Source organism: Drosophila mojavensis, unplaced genomic scaffold (genome assembly GCF_018153725.1).
Source record: "Drosophila mojavensis isolate 15081-1352.22 unplaced genomic scaffold, ASM1815372v1 contig_81, whole genome shotgun sequence".
NCBI lineage: Eukaryota > Metazoa > Arthropoda > Insecta > Diptera > Drosophilidae > Drosophila > Drosophila mojavensis.
The window spans coordinates 8,101,567-8,117,344 of NW_025318907.1; the positions used below are offsets into that span (position 1 = coordinate 8,101,567).

Sequence of the window (15,778 nt, forward strand, 5' to 3'; positions counted from 1 at the left end):
TTAATTGGTTTATTGTAAGAATGAAAATAAAATAACTATTTTATAATTTTTACTTTTTCTTCAATTTTATATGTATTTTTTATTATTTAGGCTTTTTATTTTGTGTTTAAAAAACTCACTGCATTGGGATATTGTTTGTCGCAATATATATATATATATATATATTTAAGGTTTTTTTCACTTGAGTTTTCAACAAATTCTTCTTCACATGTTTGTTTTTCTTTTTTCTTTAAGAATCCCACTTTTTGCTGCTCAGCCCGCAACCTTTCCGGGGTCTGAGATGATAGCACAGCGTCCGGCATTAATACGGACATCCTTAAACACGGCGGAAAATGCGTATTTTAACATTTTACTGCATTCGCCTTTTTTCCTCTGTAAAAGTTTTAATTTAATCTTGTTTTTTTTTTCTTTATATTTTATTTATTTTATTTTTATTTTTTATTTTTTTTGCTCTTAACACCCTTTTTTAGCTGTGAACTGTGAACTGTGTTCTATATTTGTATTTTTCAGTTCCTGTTGAAAACTTTTTGCTTCCGTTGCACGTTTACACTTCCGCTTCCTCTTGTATATTGAGCTGCAAGAAAAGAACAAAAAGAAAAATTAAATGAAAATGGGTTAAAATTAATTGAACATTTAATTAGCGATAGTAATTTGAGAGCAAATCTCTCAAAAAAAAAAAATTCATACACACAAAAAGACATAAACCGAAAACTTGATGGAAAAGTGCAAAGTCCTAAAGCAAATTTACCCCAGCTCTATGTCTCGACCCTGTTTGTAGCACCCCGCCCTTCCCCTTTCTGTGCTGCTGCTGCTGCTTTTCGCCTCAGACACACTTCAGCAATATTTTGCGTTCATTATTTGCATAGTCAGCCACCAACGTTGAGCCAGCGAGCCAGCGGAGCAACGACACAAACGAGTTTTGAAAAATTGAGCGCAGACATTTCTCTGCACTCAGAATCCATCCCCATCCCTATGCCCAACCCCCCATGTTCAGCTACCACAGATATCAACCCAAAACTAAACTCAAACCACTGTTGGCACCCAAACGCCTGAGTTGAGCAAAGTGGTTCACTCTGCTAGAGATGGCTGCCGTATCCTCGCAGTTTTCCGGTCTTTATTATCGATATATCGATACTGTTTTCTCTGTCATATACATATACATACATATACTATTTTTACGAAAGTTATTAATGTTCTCTTGGAGCTATCATTCCAAATTTTCTATAGCAAGTTTGAGTATCTGTTCCTTTATATGCAATATATCGATATGTATATCATTATCGATTTGGTAATCTTACTGTCTTCTCTGCCATTTACAGCTACTATATCTAACAAATTTATTTATATGTTCTCTTGAGTCTGATTCCAAATTTTTCTAATACAAGTTTGACTATACTTTGTTATATATACATAAATCTATCTACATATCGATAAACATATTTTATTTCGTTATCTTGCTAGCAATTGTCTCATAAATTTGTACAACAATTTTGCTCTCTTTCTCCTTTCTCTTGTTTATTAAATTCTTAGATTTATCACAAGCCCAAATGAAACTCACGCGCCCATCACTAGTGAGTGCATTAATATTTACACGGCAAATTGTGGCTGGCTGGGTGGTTCGGTGGCTGGAAGCACTCTTTTACCTATCCATTCGTGGCGGTTTTGTGGATTGCAACCAAGCAAAAGCTGAAGCGCAAGCGGAGGCAACCGAGCGGAGAGGCGCAGCCAACAATTCCAAGACCAAAGCATCCACAGCAACGTCCACATCCTCACTCCACTCACTAAAAAAGCCACGAAAAACCTAACTGCAAATTCCAAACAGTCGAAAACAGATTTTCGCACACAAATGCTAAAAAGGAAGAGCGTAGCTCAAATAGTGACAGGGAGGAAAGGAGGGGGGAGAGAGAGAGAGAATAGAAACCGATTTTCTACAAAGTGTCGAATGAATACCTTTTTGAATAGTGAAAAGTGCGCGGGACATACGTACCACATACAACACACAGTCATATGGATAGCTACGCAAACCTATGTGTATCTTCAGTCTATTTAGAGCGAGCGCAACTTCAAGTATCTCAATCCGGCTGGCATTGAGCTCAATGGCTGGCTGGCTGAAAGCCACCAAGGAAATCTAACAATCATTTTATGCATTCTATAAGAAAAGTTGTGAAGAATTTCGACAAAGCAAATGCTTGAGCAGCATCTCAAAATACATAACGAGAGCTGAAATGTGATTATAATCTACATATGTTGCAAGCTGAACAGCACTTGGCTTATTCCACAACTTCAAATAGGCTTATTTCTGTTCAAGTTAAGTGAACATGGGGGACATTTAGGGCAAACTAAAATTAACTGCATTATGCATAGATTGCATACAGTCTAGAATAGATTTGACTTTTTAATCTAGGTCAATATAAGTAAAAACCGCTGAATTTCATGTTACTTCAAAATGAAAATGCGTTGCGATTAATATGAATTTAATATATATGAATTTAATATATATATAAGTTAAGCGCTCCCACACTAGAGTACTAGTGATTGGGGACGCTGTGTTGGGTTCTTGTGAATATATAACAACTTTGTGTTCAATGAAATTATATATTTTATATAATTTGGAACAATAGGTCTAAAATCTCTCTCTCTAGTCCGAATATAAACTGAACTAAATCTGTTCAACTGGTTAGGTTCTCCCCTTGAATGTCTGACTGGACTCTCCAGCCTCCCTAGATTGTCGAAAGTCTTAACTTATATATTTCGTAAAGTTTAAAAAAAATTGAAGTCTTCCAATGACCAGGCAAGAGAAAATAATTTAACTTTGTTCACAAACAAAATTAAGCAAACATAGGGGAATAGCTATTTATTATTATTGCATAAATACAAGTTACCAGGAATAGTTGTTTACCAAGTAAACTGACCGGGGAGAGGACCTATTTGATTTGCACTTTTCCATGTGGGTCAAACAGCTCGGAACGACTTGGGCATATAATTGGATTGAAGTAGCAAAATATTTGCTTAATTTGCAAATAAAATGACCATACGAGAGGCGTAATAAAACATTTAAAGATAACATGGGGGTTGTCTACATGGAGCATAAAAAAAAAAACAATAAAACTGCTCCAGTAGGGAGTGACCGACTAGACGATACCCTGATGCCTGCTATTACAATCTGATTACGCTCAGATAGACTAAAATCGGCTCAATTGAGTCAACCCGTCGTCCTGGTCTAGAATATATATATTTTATAACATTTCAACTAGATGCTGATTTCCAAATTTCATGGGGTTCAGACGTCTCTGGAACGCCCAAGTAAGAATCAAGCCCAGCCGCATGAAGGATTAATATAAATACAGTTAAGCGCGTTTAAAGCTTTTAACCTCAATATAATAAACCCAACGAAAGCTACTTGCTCTTGGCTACTTTGTCACCCCTGCCTCGTTTCTCCACTGCCCTCTCGTAGCCTGTTGTCTAAAGCTCTATGAAAAGCTCTTAAAAAATCAGACCTAGATTTTCTGCCCGCAAAAAACAAAAGAAATTTTTTATTTGCATATTTCGAGGCGCGCGCGCGTAATTGAGAAGAGAGAAAGGCAGAGGGAGCGAGAGGAGACTAAGAGAGAGAGATGGCTGCAGGAAGTTGGCAGGACGAGCGACGCGTGCCACACAAGCTAAATTTTAATTAAAATTTAAATATGCGGCACGTTACGTTGTCGTGCCAAGAGGTTGCCGTGGGCATCAACTTCCCTCTAAACAAACCAGACAAATATGGGACACAAAAAAACAACAATTATTTAGCTAGAGACAAAGAGAGAGGGAGAGAGAGTAAGACTGAGAGAGAATGTAAAAAAGCAGAGCGAAAAGAAAGGAACGAGTGCGTGCGTCTACGCGGTTTCCGTTCTAGGTTTTCAGCAAACTTTCTTTTCATACATTTTTTGTTCGGTCTGAGTGGCCAACGGATATTGTCAATTTTGTTAATTTTGTAAACATTTTTAATGACGGCGCCCCACTTCATCCTTCTGTTCGTCCTGTGCAAGCAGTGAAAGTTGTTTTTTAGTTGGCCCAAATGTAATTTGCATGTAAATCAAATTAGTTCATTTGTCGCAGGACCTGGCACTGCCTTCACTTCCAGCTGCTGCCACAAGTGGCAAGTTCGCTAAGCACTGCTCAAAACTCCCAGATGATGATGATGATGTTGATGATGATGAAGATGGGGCTGCGGTTTGTGGCTTGTGCTGCGCTCTCGTAATTTCAAATTACAATTATTTGTCCAAGCGAATGCACCTTAAGCTACTCTGTATTCTCTATTCAATATCTTTGATGTGAATCTGTCAAGATCTAAATAAATCCAGAGTTACTTATTGCACTGTAAAGGCCAATAAATGATTGGTGAAACTGCTTAGCCTAGGAGCCTCAAGTAAGCTTCTGTTGCAATACTGTTAAATGACTGTTACATTACACACTTTATGTAAAGATAATTCTGTGAATATCTATATGTAAATATTAGTACAGCTGTTAAGCTGATTATGTTACGTTAACATCTGTTAACAATTATATGGTTTGAGCGATTACATACAGTATTAATAAGCAAATGAAGATTTATTAATTTGTAAGCTAATGTTAACATATAAAAATGTTCTTAAAATATTCTACATCTAGGCTAAATTAAATCAGTAAATTGAGCAAATTAACAGGCTCGGATATACACTATACAAATCGAATTTACAATTATAAATAATTATTTTATACCATATAATAATTGGTGATTTATATTGATGCATATCCAAGTCATACCCTACGATATATGAGGTTTATGGGGTATTATTATGTATGCATGTAACATATATGCATGGCGCAGGTGCTTGAAATGTGAAATTGAGTCCTTTGGGACTGCAATATATTTAATGCTATATAAAAAGGCAGCACGTGGCAGTTGGATAGAGATAGCAACAGTGGCGGGAAATATGCCGCAGATAAACAAATAGCGACACATTTGTTTGTTTACCAGAGACTCATACACACACACGCACACACCTGGCTAAAGTTCTTGGACACGGGGGAGAGGGAATGTCCTGGCAAAGCAACTTCTCGCATTGCATATGTAATGTGCGTCATCATTAAGCACAGCTTAACACCTAACGAACGATGGAGAACACTAGAGAGCAAAGTAGGGAATACGAGAGTGGAAGTGGGACTGGGAGTGGGAATGTGGTTCTGCGGATGTGGGTGTGGGTGGTGTGAGCCGTGTGTTATTTAATGCCTGGGCCTTATGGGACTCGCCCGAGATGATGACAACGCGCACACCAGGACAATGAGCAGAGCTACTTCAGCCTGTCGCTAGAGGGTGCCCACATCTGTGGCTCATTTAACATACTTTTGAAATATGAATGAGCATACGAATATATATAGTATACATATCGCGATTACAGCACCGTTTATAAACACAATAACCCGTGTAAAATGGAATGCCAGCCCCTTGAGCACATGTGAAAAACGTTTAGAGACTCCCACGAGATATTTACGCAGCGTATCTTTTCCGATTTATATAAAGATATGATATTTTTAAAATAATAACTTCCTTTTATATATCATATATCAATATTTTTCTCTACTTCAAAACGTATTTTTCAGCAGAGCTATAGCTTCCTATTCCATTTTTGGTGAACATATCTCATCTCATACCTTATATCTTATTTGATTTGTTATATTCCATATAATACTTTATACTTTTTAGATAGTTTCTTCCACAATTGTAATTGTATAGATTAGTTTAATTTATGATTTACTAATAGTGGCATATCTAGTTTTATAAAATTGTGAACTACTTTGTCTATTCAGTTTACTAAAGAATCTTCAATATGCTCACATATTGTCATAGTGTCTCTTCAAATACGGCTTACGTTTTCAATTTTGCAGTTAACCATTTAAGATGTGTTCTTCACCCTCTTGCGTCCTCTCAGCTTCATCCACCCATCGCTCGGTGCGCTGATGCCATTCGAACTGTCAAAACGCCAACACCAACTGTCTCTTATCTGGCACTCCACACCCTCGCACCATAGGTGCGACGACCAGGTCATCATCATCGGCGTTGTCGTCATCCGCCCAGTGCTCCGCTCATGTGGCAGGTACATTAGCAAGCCATAAGTGTAGCACAGTGCCCCCAAACCAGCCCCAAGATCCCTCTAGGCAATCCAGCATATCCTGTACCAGAGGCATCCAAAGGATGGATGGATAGCAATGGATAGCAAATAACAAAGGGTATTGCAAATATCCTGTCAATATGCAAATATACAGTTGCTGCCATCAGTCAGTGTACGTACTATTTACACTGCCTTTCGAAACACAATTTTATAGTAAATTTAAATCACACACATTTACCCAGAGGCGGAAGCGAAATTAAATTACGAGCCAACATATCACACAAAAGGAAAATTGTGAAATACGAGGACAACTTTTACATGGCGAAAAAGAAAATGAAAATGGAAAACTACAGAAAAAGAAAAAACAACTATCCGCCGACTGCACTTTGTCAGTTTTTGTCAGTTGTTCGGTTAAGTTCAGCGAAAAGTTTGTTGCCATCGTCCCACTGCTATCTATACTAGAACCCCTCTTGTGCCCCTCGTACCGTCACCTAAGCTTCCCTTGCTAGCTGGCTTTACTTTCCACCAGAGTTTTCTCAATTTTCTCAGTTCGAGAAAATTACAGTCTTTGTCAGATGCAGTTGCAGTCGCCGTAAATTCTACAAATGCTTTCAAAGTTCAATCCCAGAGCAGGGCAACAGACAATTGGAATGAGGCAAAGTGATTAGAAAGTGCTCGGCTGGGGGATACCCTGCCGCTAGAGAACTTATGATGATATATATTTCTCTTTTCAGAATTTCTTTTTTTCATATATATATAAATACAACAGTTATTATAAATAGTAATATCAATTATCATAAATAGTAAACACAGCTTACAATGAATACAGGGTATTACAAACAGTAACATTATGCCAAGTCTAATATATTGCTATTGTTTATATTTACTATAGGGTATAGTGTACCCGTATACCAAGGTATACGACAAAAGTGCTAGAAATTCAATTTGACGGAGAGCAAAAATAGTTTACTCTGCCAAATTAAGTATATGTACACCCTATGTGCACAATTTAATAGGGTGTATTGGCGCCATCTATTACTGAAATGAAACAACAGTGCAGGCAGGCACCGGTCGTTAATCAATTATGTAAAATCAAACAAAGGCATTGCGGAACTCGCCGCTCGCTACTCACAGCAATCAAACAAAATAAAATGCAATGAGTCGAAAGAAACTCAGACTCAGGTAAAGAGCTAGTCATAAACATGAGGAAACAGGAGAAGAAGAAGCAGCTGAGGGAAAGGCAGCGCAATCGAGACGGTGGGGCAGCTGTTGCTGTCGCCTCCTGCTGCATAATTTTGCACGGCACAGTGAATGATTATAGACGCTTCACTGGACGCAGATGATTTATGTATGCACAGGCTCGGGAGCGGGGGCGGACGAACTGTCGGGACGGGGTTTCGGGCTTTCCCGATGGGCGTTCGGTGTCCAGGGTGGGTCGTTGCAGAAATAAAATTACGTTGACAAATTAATGAAAATGAGCAGCACCAGGAAATTATGAAGATGGTCAAGCGAAAACAAAGAGAAAGGGCCAAAGAGAGATAATAATTTGCATCATTAGTAAAAAAAAAATACAAACAAGTAAGAAGACTCCAGTCGAGACTGCTCGACTAGGAGATACCCTGAACCCTCCAAACTGATATTCTAATCATTCTGGACTTCTTTTATGCACACATACATACACATGCACGTATAAGCACGCGCTCTGCAAACTGCGCAGCTAGCAGCGGCTGCGCTTGGGCTGCACTGTAGTGCGGGCAATATTATGAGAATTTATTTGTTGAATAATTTCTTTTGTAGACATACGATCCTAATGAAACTTTTAGAGCGTAATCATATGGCTAAAATGTGTGTACATTCCAAAGCACAAGTCTCTAGTACTTGAAATGCGCTTTTTACAAATTGGGGGCGAAGGGGCCGTGGTATCCAAAATCTGTAAATTACAAAATCTTTGTATCCATTAACTTTATATACAACGCAAATTTGAAGTCTCCGGGCCTAAAAGTGTTCAAAATAAGCTGAAAAAGCAATGTCGATTTTTCGATTATTCTCGATAAAAAAGTTATCGGATGAGTTATCGAAAAAATAAAGCAAACTCGTACTGCCTATGGTATACACGAGTATGCATGCCAAATTTCAGCTCTCTAGCTCTTATATCTTCTGAGATCCTTTTGCTCATACGGACGGACGGACGGACGGACAGACGGACAGGGCTATATCGACTCAGCTCGTCGTCCTGATCAAGAATATATATACTTTATGGGGTCTGCGATGATTCCTTCTGCCTGTTACATACTTTTCACAAAACCATTATACCCTGATTTCCCATTTTCAATGGGTTCAGGGTATAAAAAGAAAGAGAAATTACAGTAAAAACACTGCTATGACGAACAATTTAAATTATCCACAAAATCAGTTATATCTGGTCGCTCCTTACCTGACACAGCCATAAGCTGACATAGCGCCTTATCAAAGCGGAAATTAAGCCTGCATAAGCAAGCAAATACTTTTGAGAACAATATTAAATAAATTGAGAACAGTTTAAAACGAAAATATAGCACAGTGCTTGGTTGCACAATGCGACAAACAAATATCTCTCTCAGTTTTCTCTTCTCAATCTTTCTCGCTTTTCGACTGATTCTCTCTCTTCCCTTCCAATTTCTCTCTCTACCACTCTAACATTTCTTATATAGACTTTTCCTTCGCCAGTTGTTTTCAATTTTATTTCTGGGTCCATCTCACTCTCTTTGCCAGTTTCCCTCTCTCTCTACCCACTTTTGTTTTGGTTTTTTATTCCCATCCTTGTACTTGGTGCCAAATTCCTAAATATGTCACATAGAAATGCTGCTTAAAATTTTCGCATGACAGTTTCAACAGTTGAGAACTTGAAGGGGGGACAGAGGGGCTTGCTTTACAGTGATTGTCATAATATCATGTGTGTCACCTCAGTTCATGTCTCATCTACAAAGCACATCTATTAATAATGATAAGTATAGCGAAAAAGAGACAAAGAAACTCGTTTGTTCAAACCAGTTAGCATCTCAATTGAAAAAGCTTTCACAAGTCTCAAGCACGGGCCGTATATCATTCATGCTACATGCGTCCGCACACAGTTGCCACAAAGCGCATCAACACTGTAATCCACACACACACACACATTTATATATACATACACATTCATACATACATATATATATCAAATATTCTTACAGCAGTGTGCGTGGGGCAACCCTAAAATGCCTTCAACTGTAAATTTTCAGTAGCTGCCATTTTTATTTTTTCATACTTGAGACCTTTTCGTGCCCGAAAAGCTTTGTGTAATTTAATTGCCTGCGTATTGTATAACGGGATTCGAAGTTTCTAACTCTGGGCATACCGGAGGGTCCTGCGTTATCCTTGAGCACAAATTATACATAGAAGCAGAGAGAGCGAGAGAGAGCATTAAATATTTTAAATGAATAATAAGCAGAAACGAATTCGAAAGCATTTAGACGGACAAACAGCGACCTTTTCGTGTTTGACCTGTGCGCAAAGTTTCGTTAATGCTTGTTAATTAATTGCAATAAGTTCGAGGCGCAGGTAAAACGCAACCTTAATTCGCTTTAGAGCCTTGGCTCCAACGTCATCGCTTGTTTACATCAAATGACAGCCAACACACAGGGCCAGTCAAAAGTTTTCAATGCCATTTGAGTTTAGTTCCCTTGCCCCATTGCCCTTCTGATATTCCAATGTGGAGCAGAAGAAAATAAATAAACCAAACAAGAAATTGTTGCAGTGGGTCGCTACCGACTGTATAACACTCATTCACGGTCTACAAACAGTTGCAAGTTGTGGGTTAAGGAAGCCAAGCTGGAGCCTGCAATCAATTAATTATCCATATTGGAGCTCTTCAATGGATAGTTCATGCATCTGCCCTGCATCTGCTCATTGCACATTGGAGGACATTGCAGCAAACCAATATGCTCTTCCCTTTCGAAAATAAGTGTAAAAATCAGTTAGCGCAATAGCGAATGCACTTGCCATGTTAACGTATATAAGGCTGGACATGCTACGCTAAACTAGATATTTATATATCTTTTTTAATTCATTCCGTTTCATGACTAGAGTCAACTAGTCTCTAATATTATAGTGAAAACTTTGTTTTTCCTGAACTACACATATATATACAAATTCCTCTATTAATATTTCTTTAGAGCTTTCAAGCTTTCAAGCACTTGACTGTCGCTCAATATCTGTTACACATATGTATATGTATATGAATTCAAATAAAACTAATATTTAATATTTCTTTTAATCGAGATGAAGCTAGAAATAAGGCTAGAATGAACGGATTGAAGTCCCTAAATATCGATCAGAATCCGATCAGATCAAAATATATTATTATCAAGATATAAAGTTGGCTCTAAGCTAGTCCCCAATTAACTGTTGAAAATAGAGGATCTATAAAGTTAGTTTGAAAAACTTTTTATATACTCATTTTCGTTGAACATCTTATTACTATCTCAACTACTATTGTTGACTCATTTACAGGGTAGCGAAAGCCCACAGTAAAAAAAAAACAAAGTTAACGTTATAAATATGCATGGAATATGTAATAATTTACATGAAGCCCGATGCCAGAAGCCAGAAGCCCAAGCCACTGCTGAAGTACTTCTGAGTGAGTGAGAGGCAGAAATTTGATTATATTTTCCAAATGGTTTCTTTTCTGGCTAGTTGTTGCTGTTCGTGTTGCAATTGTTGTTGTTATTGTTGTTGCTGTTGTTCTTGTTGCTTCAACTTTTAATGCCAACAACGGCAAAACATGCCACGGACTTTCGGCTTTCTATAACAGCATGAAAACGCAGGCATTGAGGATGACGACGACGACGACGACGACGACTAGTCAAGTTTTTCTCTCATTGCTCTTCTTCCACTTTTTGTTTTTGTTTTTACAACAGTTTGGCGGCAATACTCCTATATATATGTATGTATGTATGTATATGTATATACATATGTCCCCCTTCTTGCCTACCCGATCCATTTGTCTACGAGTACAAAGCGGAAAAACCACTTTGATTGTCGAGTGCTGCGTCTATTTGCGCTTTGCAATTGTAAAATTGCCCGCTTGCAGTTTGGGGGCATTAATTTATGTGATGGAGTTACTATGGCTATCTCTTCTACAGCTCCACATTTCAAGATGACTGTCCGTAAATATTGTTTTCAGCTGTGGGCACCGCTTTGCCATTTCGTAATGGTTCACTTCAAATTTTGATGAGGACAATAACTTTTAGCTAAATTAAATTTGAGTTCTAATTGCATGTATCGAAGTCTTAAAAGCTTTAAGCTAAGATGGATGAGTCGTAAGACGATGATTTCTAAGTCATTATCAAATTTTTGAGCTTTCAATTCTGGGTAATGCACGATATATCAATTGAATCTATCTCAAAGCGTAGTAAACACATCTAGTCTACTCGCAGCAGATGTAGATTGCCTTATGCATAATTCATAAATATATTATTGAGGCATTTGACTTGGGTTACAAGTCAAGAATATTTTGCGAAAAGCCACTTCTTGGCATAACAGCAATTGGAAATCTCATTTGTTTTCGCTCGTTTATTTGACAGGGTTTTCGCCATAAGTAGATGTGTCACAGGAAAACGAAGAGGAAAAACAAAAATAAAAGAGAAACCAGCTTGGCTTGGCGTTGAAGGTCGAATTGAAAATGAAAATGCGACAAACAGCATGTAAATTTTGAATACCCTATATGGAAGGAGCATGGTTAATGGTTAGATAATGCAGGCAACAACTGACATAGATCAGCATAGAAACGCCAGTTTATCTCTTAAAATCGATAACTCATAAATAGACTGAATTCAGCTGTTATTTTTTGCAGTATGTGAGACAGACGTTTTCTAACGATACTTTCCCGGAAATATGGCGATATGTTAAAAAAGCTATGCAGTTGACTACGTGCGCTGCTAGCATTATTAAGTTATCATTATCAACATTATATCTATAACTAATTACATATATCTCGAGTCTTAACTAGTCTACCTCAATTCGCATAATTTAAATAACTATTGGAAATTATTAAAATTACAAAGTTTTTCGTTTACATAATTTATCTTACAGCATTGACCTTATCATAGAGCATCTGGTAGTCGTCTAGGCAACAGCTTATCAACTTGTTTACTTGTTTCGCTTCTACCCAACTGATTTCTAAGGTGCTTATAAAGTCGAGCCATTGTCAGAAGCCAAATAGCTGGAAGAATAAGTAGCGCAAAAAAATATCCCCCACACACACACACACATGCACACCGAATGAGCGAGACAGAAATACGAAGAAGAGAATCAACTGATATGCTTGCGTTATGTTGTGCGCTCAGGAAAATTGGAAAATTGCTTTTCGTACACAACCAACAGCTCACAGCCCACAGCCCACATTTCTGGGCCTGGCACAGGTGTGCGTGAGTGTCCGCTATGCCCTGTGTAAGTATGTGTGTGCGTGTGCGTCTGTATTTGAAAAGGATACGTGAGTGTTTCTAATGGCTTTCGGTTGAGAGGTCATGTCGTACATGTTTTCCTATAAATTTGCGGTCCGAATTCTGAGCACAGTGAAGAGCTGATAATGAAATATTTTACTGTGCGCCAAATTCCAAACCAACACACAAATGAAATGAAATGAAATGCAACTAAGCGATAACGCAGAAAGAGAGAAAGAGAAAGAGAATGAGCAAGTGAAAAAGAAAGAGAGAGAGAGAGAAACGAAATATTTAGATTATGTGTTGAAAACGTTTATTTTATTTTATTTTTATTTTTTCTCTACCTAGGCAATGTATTACAACTATTCGCGTAAAAGTATCCGAACAATGAAAACAATTTCACTAAGCAAATGAAAAAGAGTGAACGAATTTTTGATTCTGTTGCAAAATGGGATTACTCTCCTATACATGATTAGCTGACATATAGCTAGATATAGATCTAAAATGCAATTCGAATTCGACGGTGAATGACGACGCTTAAGAAATTTACTGACCAAAGGTGAAATATAGAATAATAAATATCTTCAATATTTTCGTACTGATTATGCCCTATTAGGGGAATATATGCATATGGAAGCGATGGAGTGAGAGTCTCTATCATCATACACGTAGAAAGATGGGCATTGCAGAAACCAATATACTCATTCCACATTCGTGAATGAGTATAAATACAGAAATAACTGAAAAGCCGTTGGCATAATAAATTGATGACCAATTGTGTCAATAACAACAACAACAGCAATCACTACTGCTTATGCTATTGCTGTTGCTGCTGATGTTGTTGTTGTTGCTTTTGATTCTGTTCTTGTTATTTAAGCAACAAATAGACCGATGGACCAATGGGCGAGGCAGCAGCATGGACAGAGGGTGTGGGATGGTTCAGGCGAAAAATCAAATTGAATAAATATATTGCAAATTATGAAATATTGTTGCTGGTAAGCCCATTTCTACTGCCTGACTAAACAAACAATTCAACAAACAATTCTCTGCAGGCTCACAATTTTAATTATCTCTGCTTAAATAATTTTATAGAATTTATTTGATTTCAATTACTAACCTCAAACAAATGCTTAGCAAATGCGGTAGACACTCTCGATAGTTATCACTGAAAAGATAAAAAGAAAATATTTATATTAGAGAAGGACAATTAAATTAAAAATGTATTTCATATGCCAAATATATTAGGCTGTTATTGAATTCTGCTTAAATGAAAAGGATTATTTATTTATGTCCGTCTGCAAATTGGAAAATACTAAAGCTTATATATATATGTGCATACTTATAAGTGCACATACTCTTCACCCTCAATACCCCAATACAGCTTCCATAATTGTGCAGCTCAGCCCAAAATATTCTAAATGAAAAGAGAGCCGTGGAAAATATTATCTAGTTCCAACAATTTTTGAGAGTAACCGAGTATTACACGTTCATTGACTCTACCTGAATTTGTTTTATGTTTACTATATTACATTATAGCTAAACCTTAATAACCTTTAGAAGCAAGATACTCTATGAAATGCAATATCTCAAGCTGGAAGTGGCTTCTAACAAATCATGAAAACGATTCTGTGACTAATTAAATCTCTCCCGGTGTCTCCCGCTGACTTCTGTGACCCCAGACGCTAAGCTACTTAGCTGTCAATTAAATTAAGTTCACACCGCGTGTATTTAATAATAAAGTCTATGGGTTAGGGTTATACCTTACAACAAGAACAACAAATACAGTCGACTCTCGTTATTTCGAAATTCAAGGGACTCTTTAATTATTTCGAATTGTCGAGTGTTTAACCACATGAGTACGAATTACCGCGTCTTAGCAATGATTTTTAGTTCGAATTACTGAGTGATAACTTTGAATTAATGAGAGGTTCGAAATAACGCAGGTTTGAAATAACAAGAGTCGACTGTATAACGAAAATGTATTCAATGTATTTTTAAAGTGCATCTCATATTCTTATAAAAGCAGAAAAACAACTCGAAAAGTGATCAACATCACCACTAATCACCCCCCTCCCCCACACAAACAGCCAGCTGAATTTTGTTTATTGATCATTAGATTTTGTGTTTATCAGGATTGTTTTTGTTTTTATTTATGCCAATCTTTGGAGCCTCATCTGCTCTGCATTTTTCATTGATTGCTTTTTATTCCTTTTGGGCATCAATTTGTTGGCTTCGTTTATTATTTTGATTACCATTTTGCAATTTGATACGTTCTCTGCAGGGGCACAAATTGTATTCAAATATTGTGTACTAAATAACTTAATGCCATTCAAAATAACACAACCTTTAAATTATTGATTTGTTTAACCGGTCGCATTTATGTTATATTAAATTATGACATTTTGCACATACTTGGATGTTTATGCGAACGTAAAATAAAATCTCATTATTTTCATTACTGTGCAAGTTAGTCATAATTATAATATATAAAATAATAAGCTGTAAAATTCGACATCAAATTTAGTTGGGAACTGTTATTCTAAGAGCAGCAAATATCAATTTTTCAATAATTAAATGTTTTTGTAAACATTATATTTTGCATATATAAATATAATACGTTGATTCATACGAAAAGTGTAAAATAAATATATATTATATTATTAAATAGCATTTGTGAAAATGCTGTGTCCATATCACTTAGTAACACAGGGTAGCTTCTAGCAGTCCAGTTTCTGGAACTAGTTCACTCTTATCTGTCCCCTGTTGTAAAATGAATACAAATTACTTCAAAAGCAATTGCAATGAGAGCAGAGCAAGATGCATAGGTAAATGTCAAAATGTTTTACACAGATGTAGACATTAGAGGAAGAAGCAGCAGCTTCGACTAACTTACTAATTACAGAGCTGATTAAAATTTAAGCAAGTGGATTAGTAGACATCAAACACACACACACGTATGCGTGTATACATATATTTGCATATTTATACAAACTCAAACAAGTTTTGCCTGTTGCACTGCGTTAAGGTGATTGTCAAGTTAATGCGACCAAAGTGATTTTTATGTATGCATGTCTGTGTATGTGTGTATGTACACCTGTGCGTATACGTGTGGTTTGTGTGCATATAAGCACATAAACACAAACCAGGCACCGCGCCAGACTTTTCATAGATAAAACGCAAACTGCTATGGGA

At 37.0% G+C, this 15,778-nt stretch overlaps 1 protein-coding gene across 4 annotated transcripts in view; it reads right to left on the reverse strand.

Annotated features, from left to right (window-relative positions):
* LOC6581042 (7SK snRNA methylphosphate capping enzyme bin3) overlaps positions 1-15,778 on the reverse strand; it is a 47,641-nt gene that overhangs the window by 7,397 nt on the left and 24,466 nt on the right. For 3 of the 4 annotated variants that reach the window (XM_044011275.1, XM_044011277.1, XM_044011276.1), the window contains exons 2-3: positions 13,704-13,751; positions 120-574 (exon numbers count right to left, since the gene is read on the reverse strand). The gene's annotated coding sequence lies outside the window, so the exon portion shown is untranslated. The remainder of the gene's footprint in view (positions 1-119; positions 575-13,703; positions 13,752-15,778) is intronic. The other variant, XM_032730321.2, reaches the window with a different exon arrangement.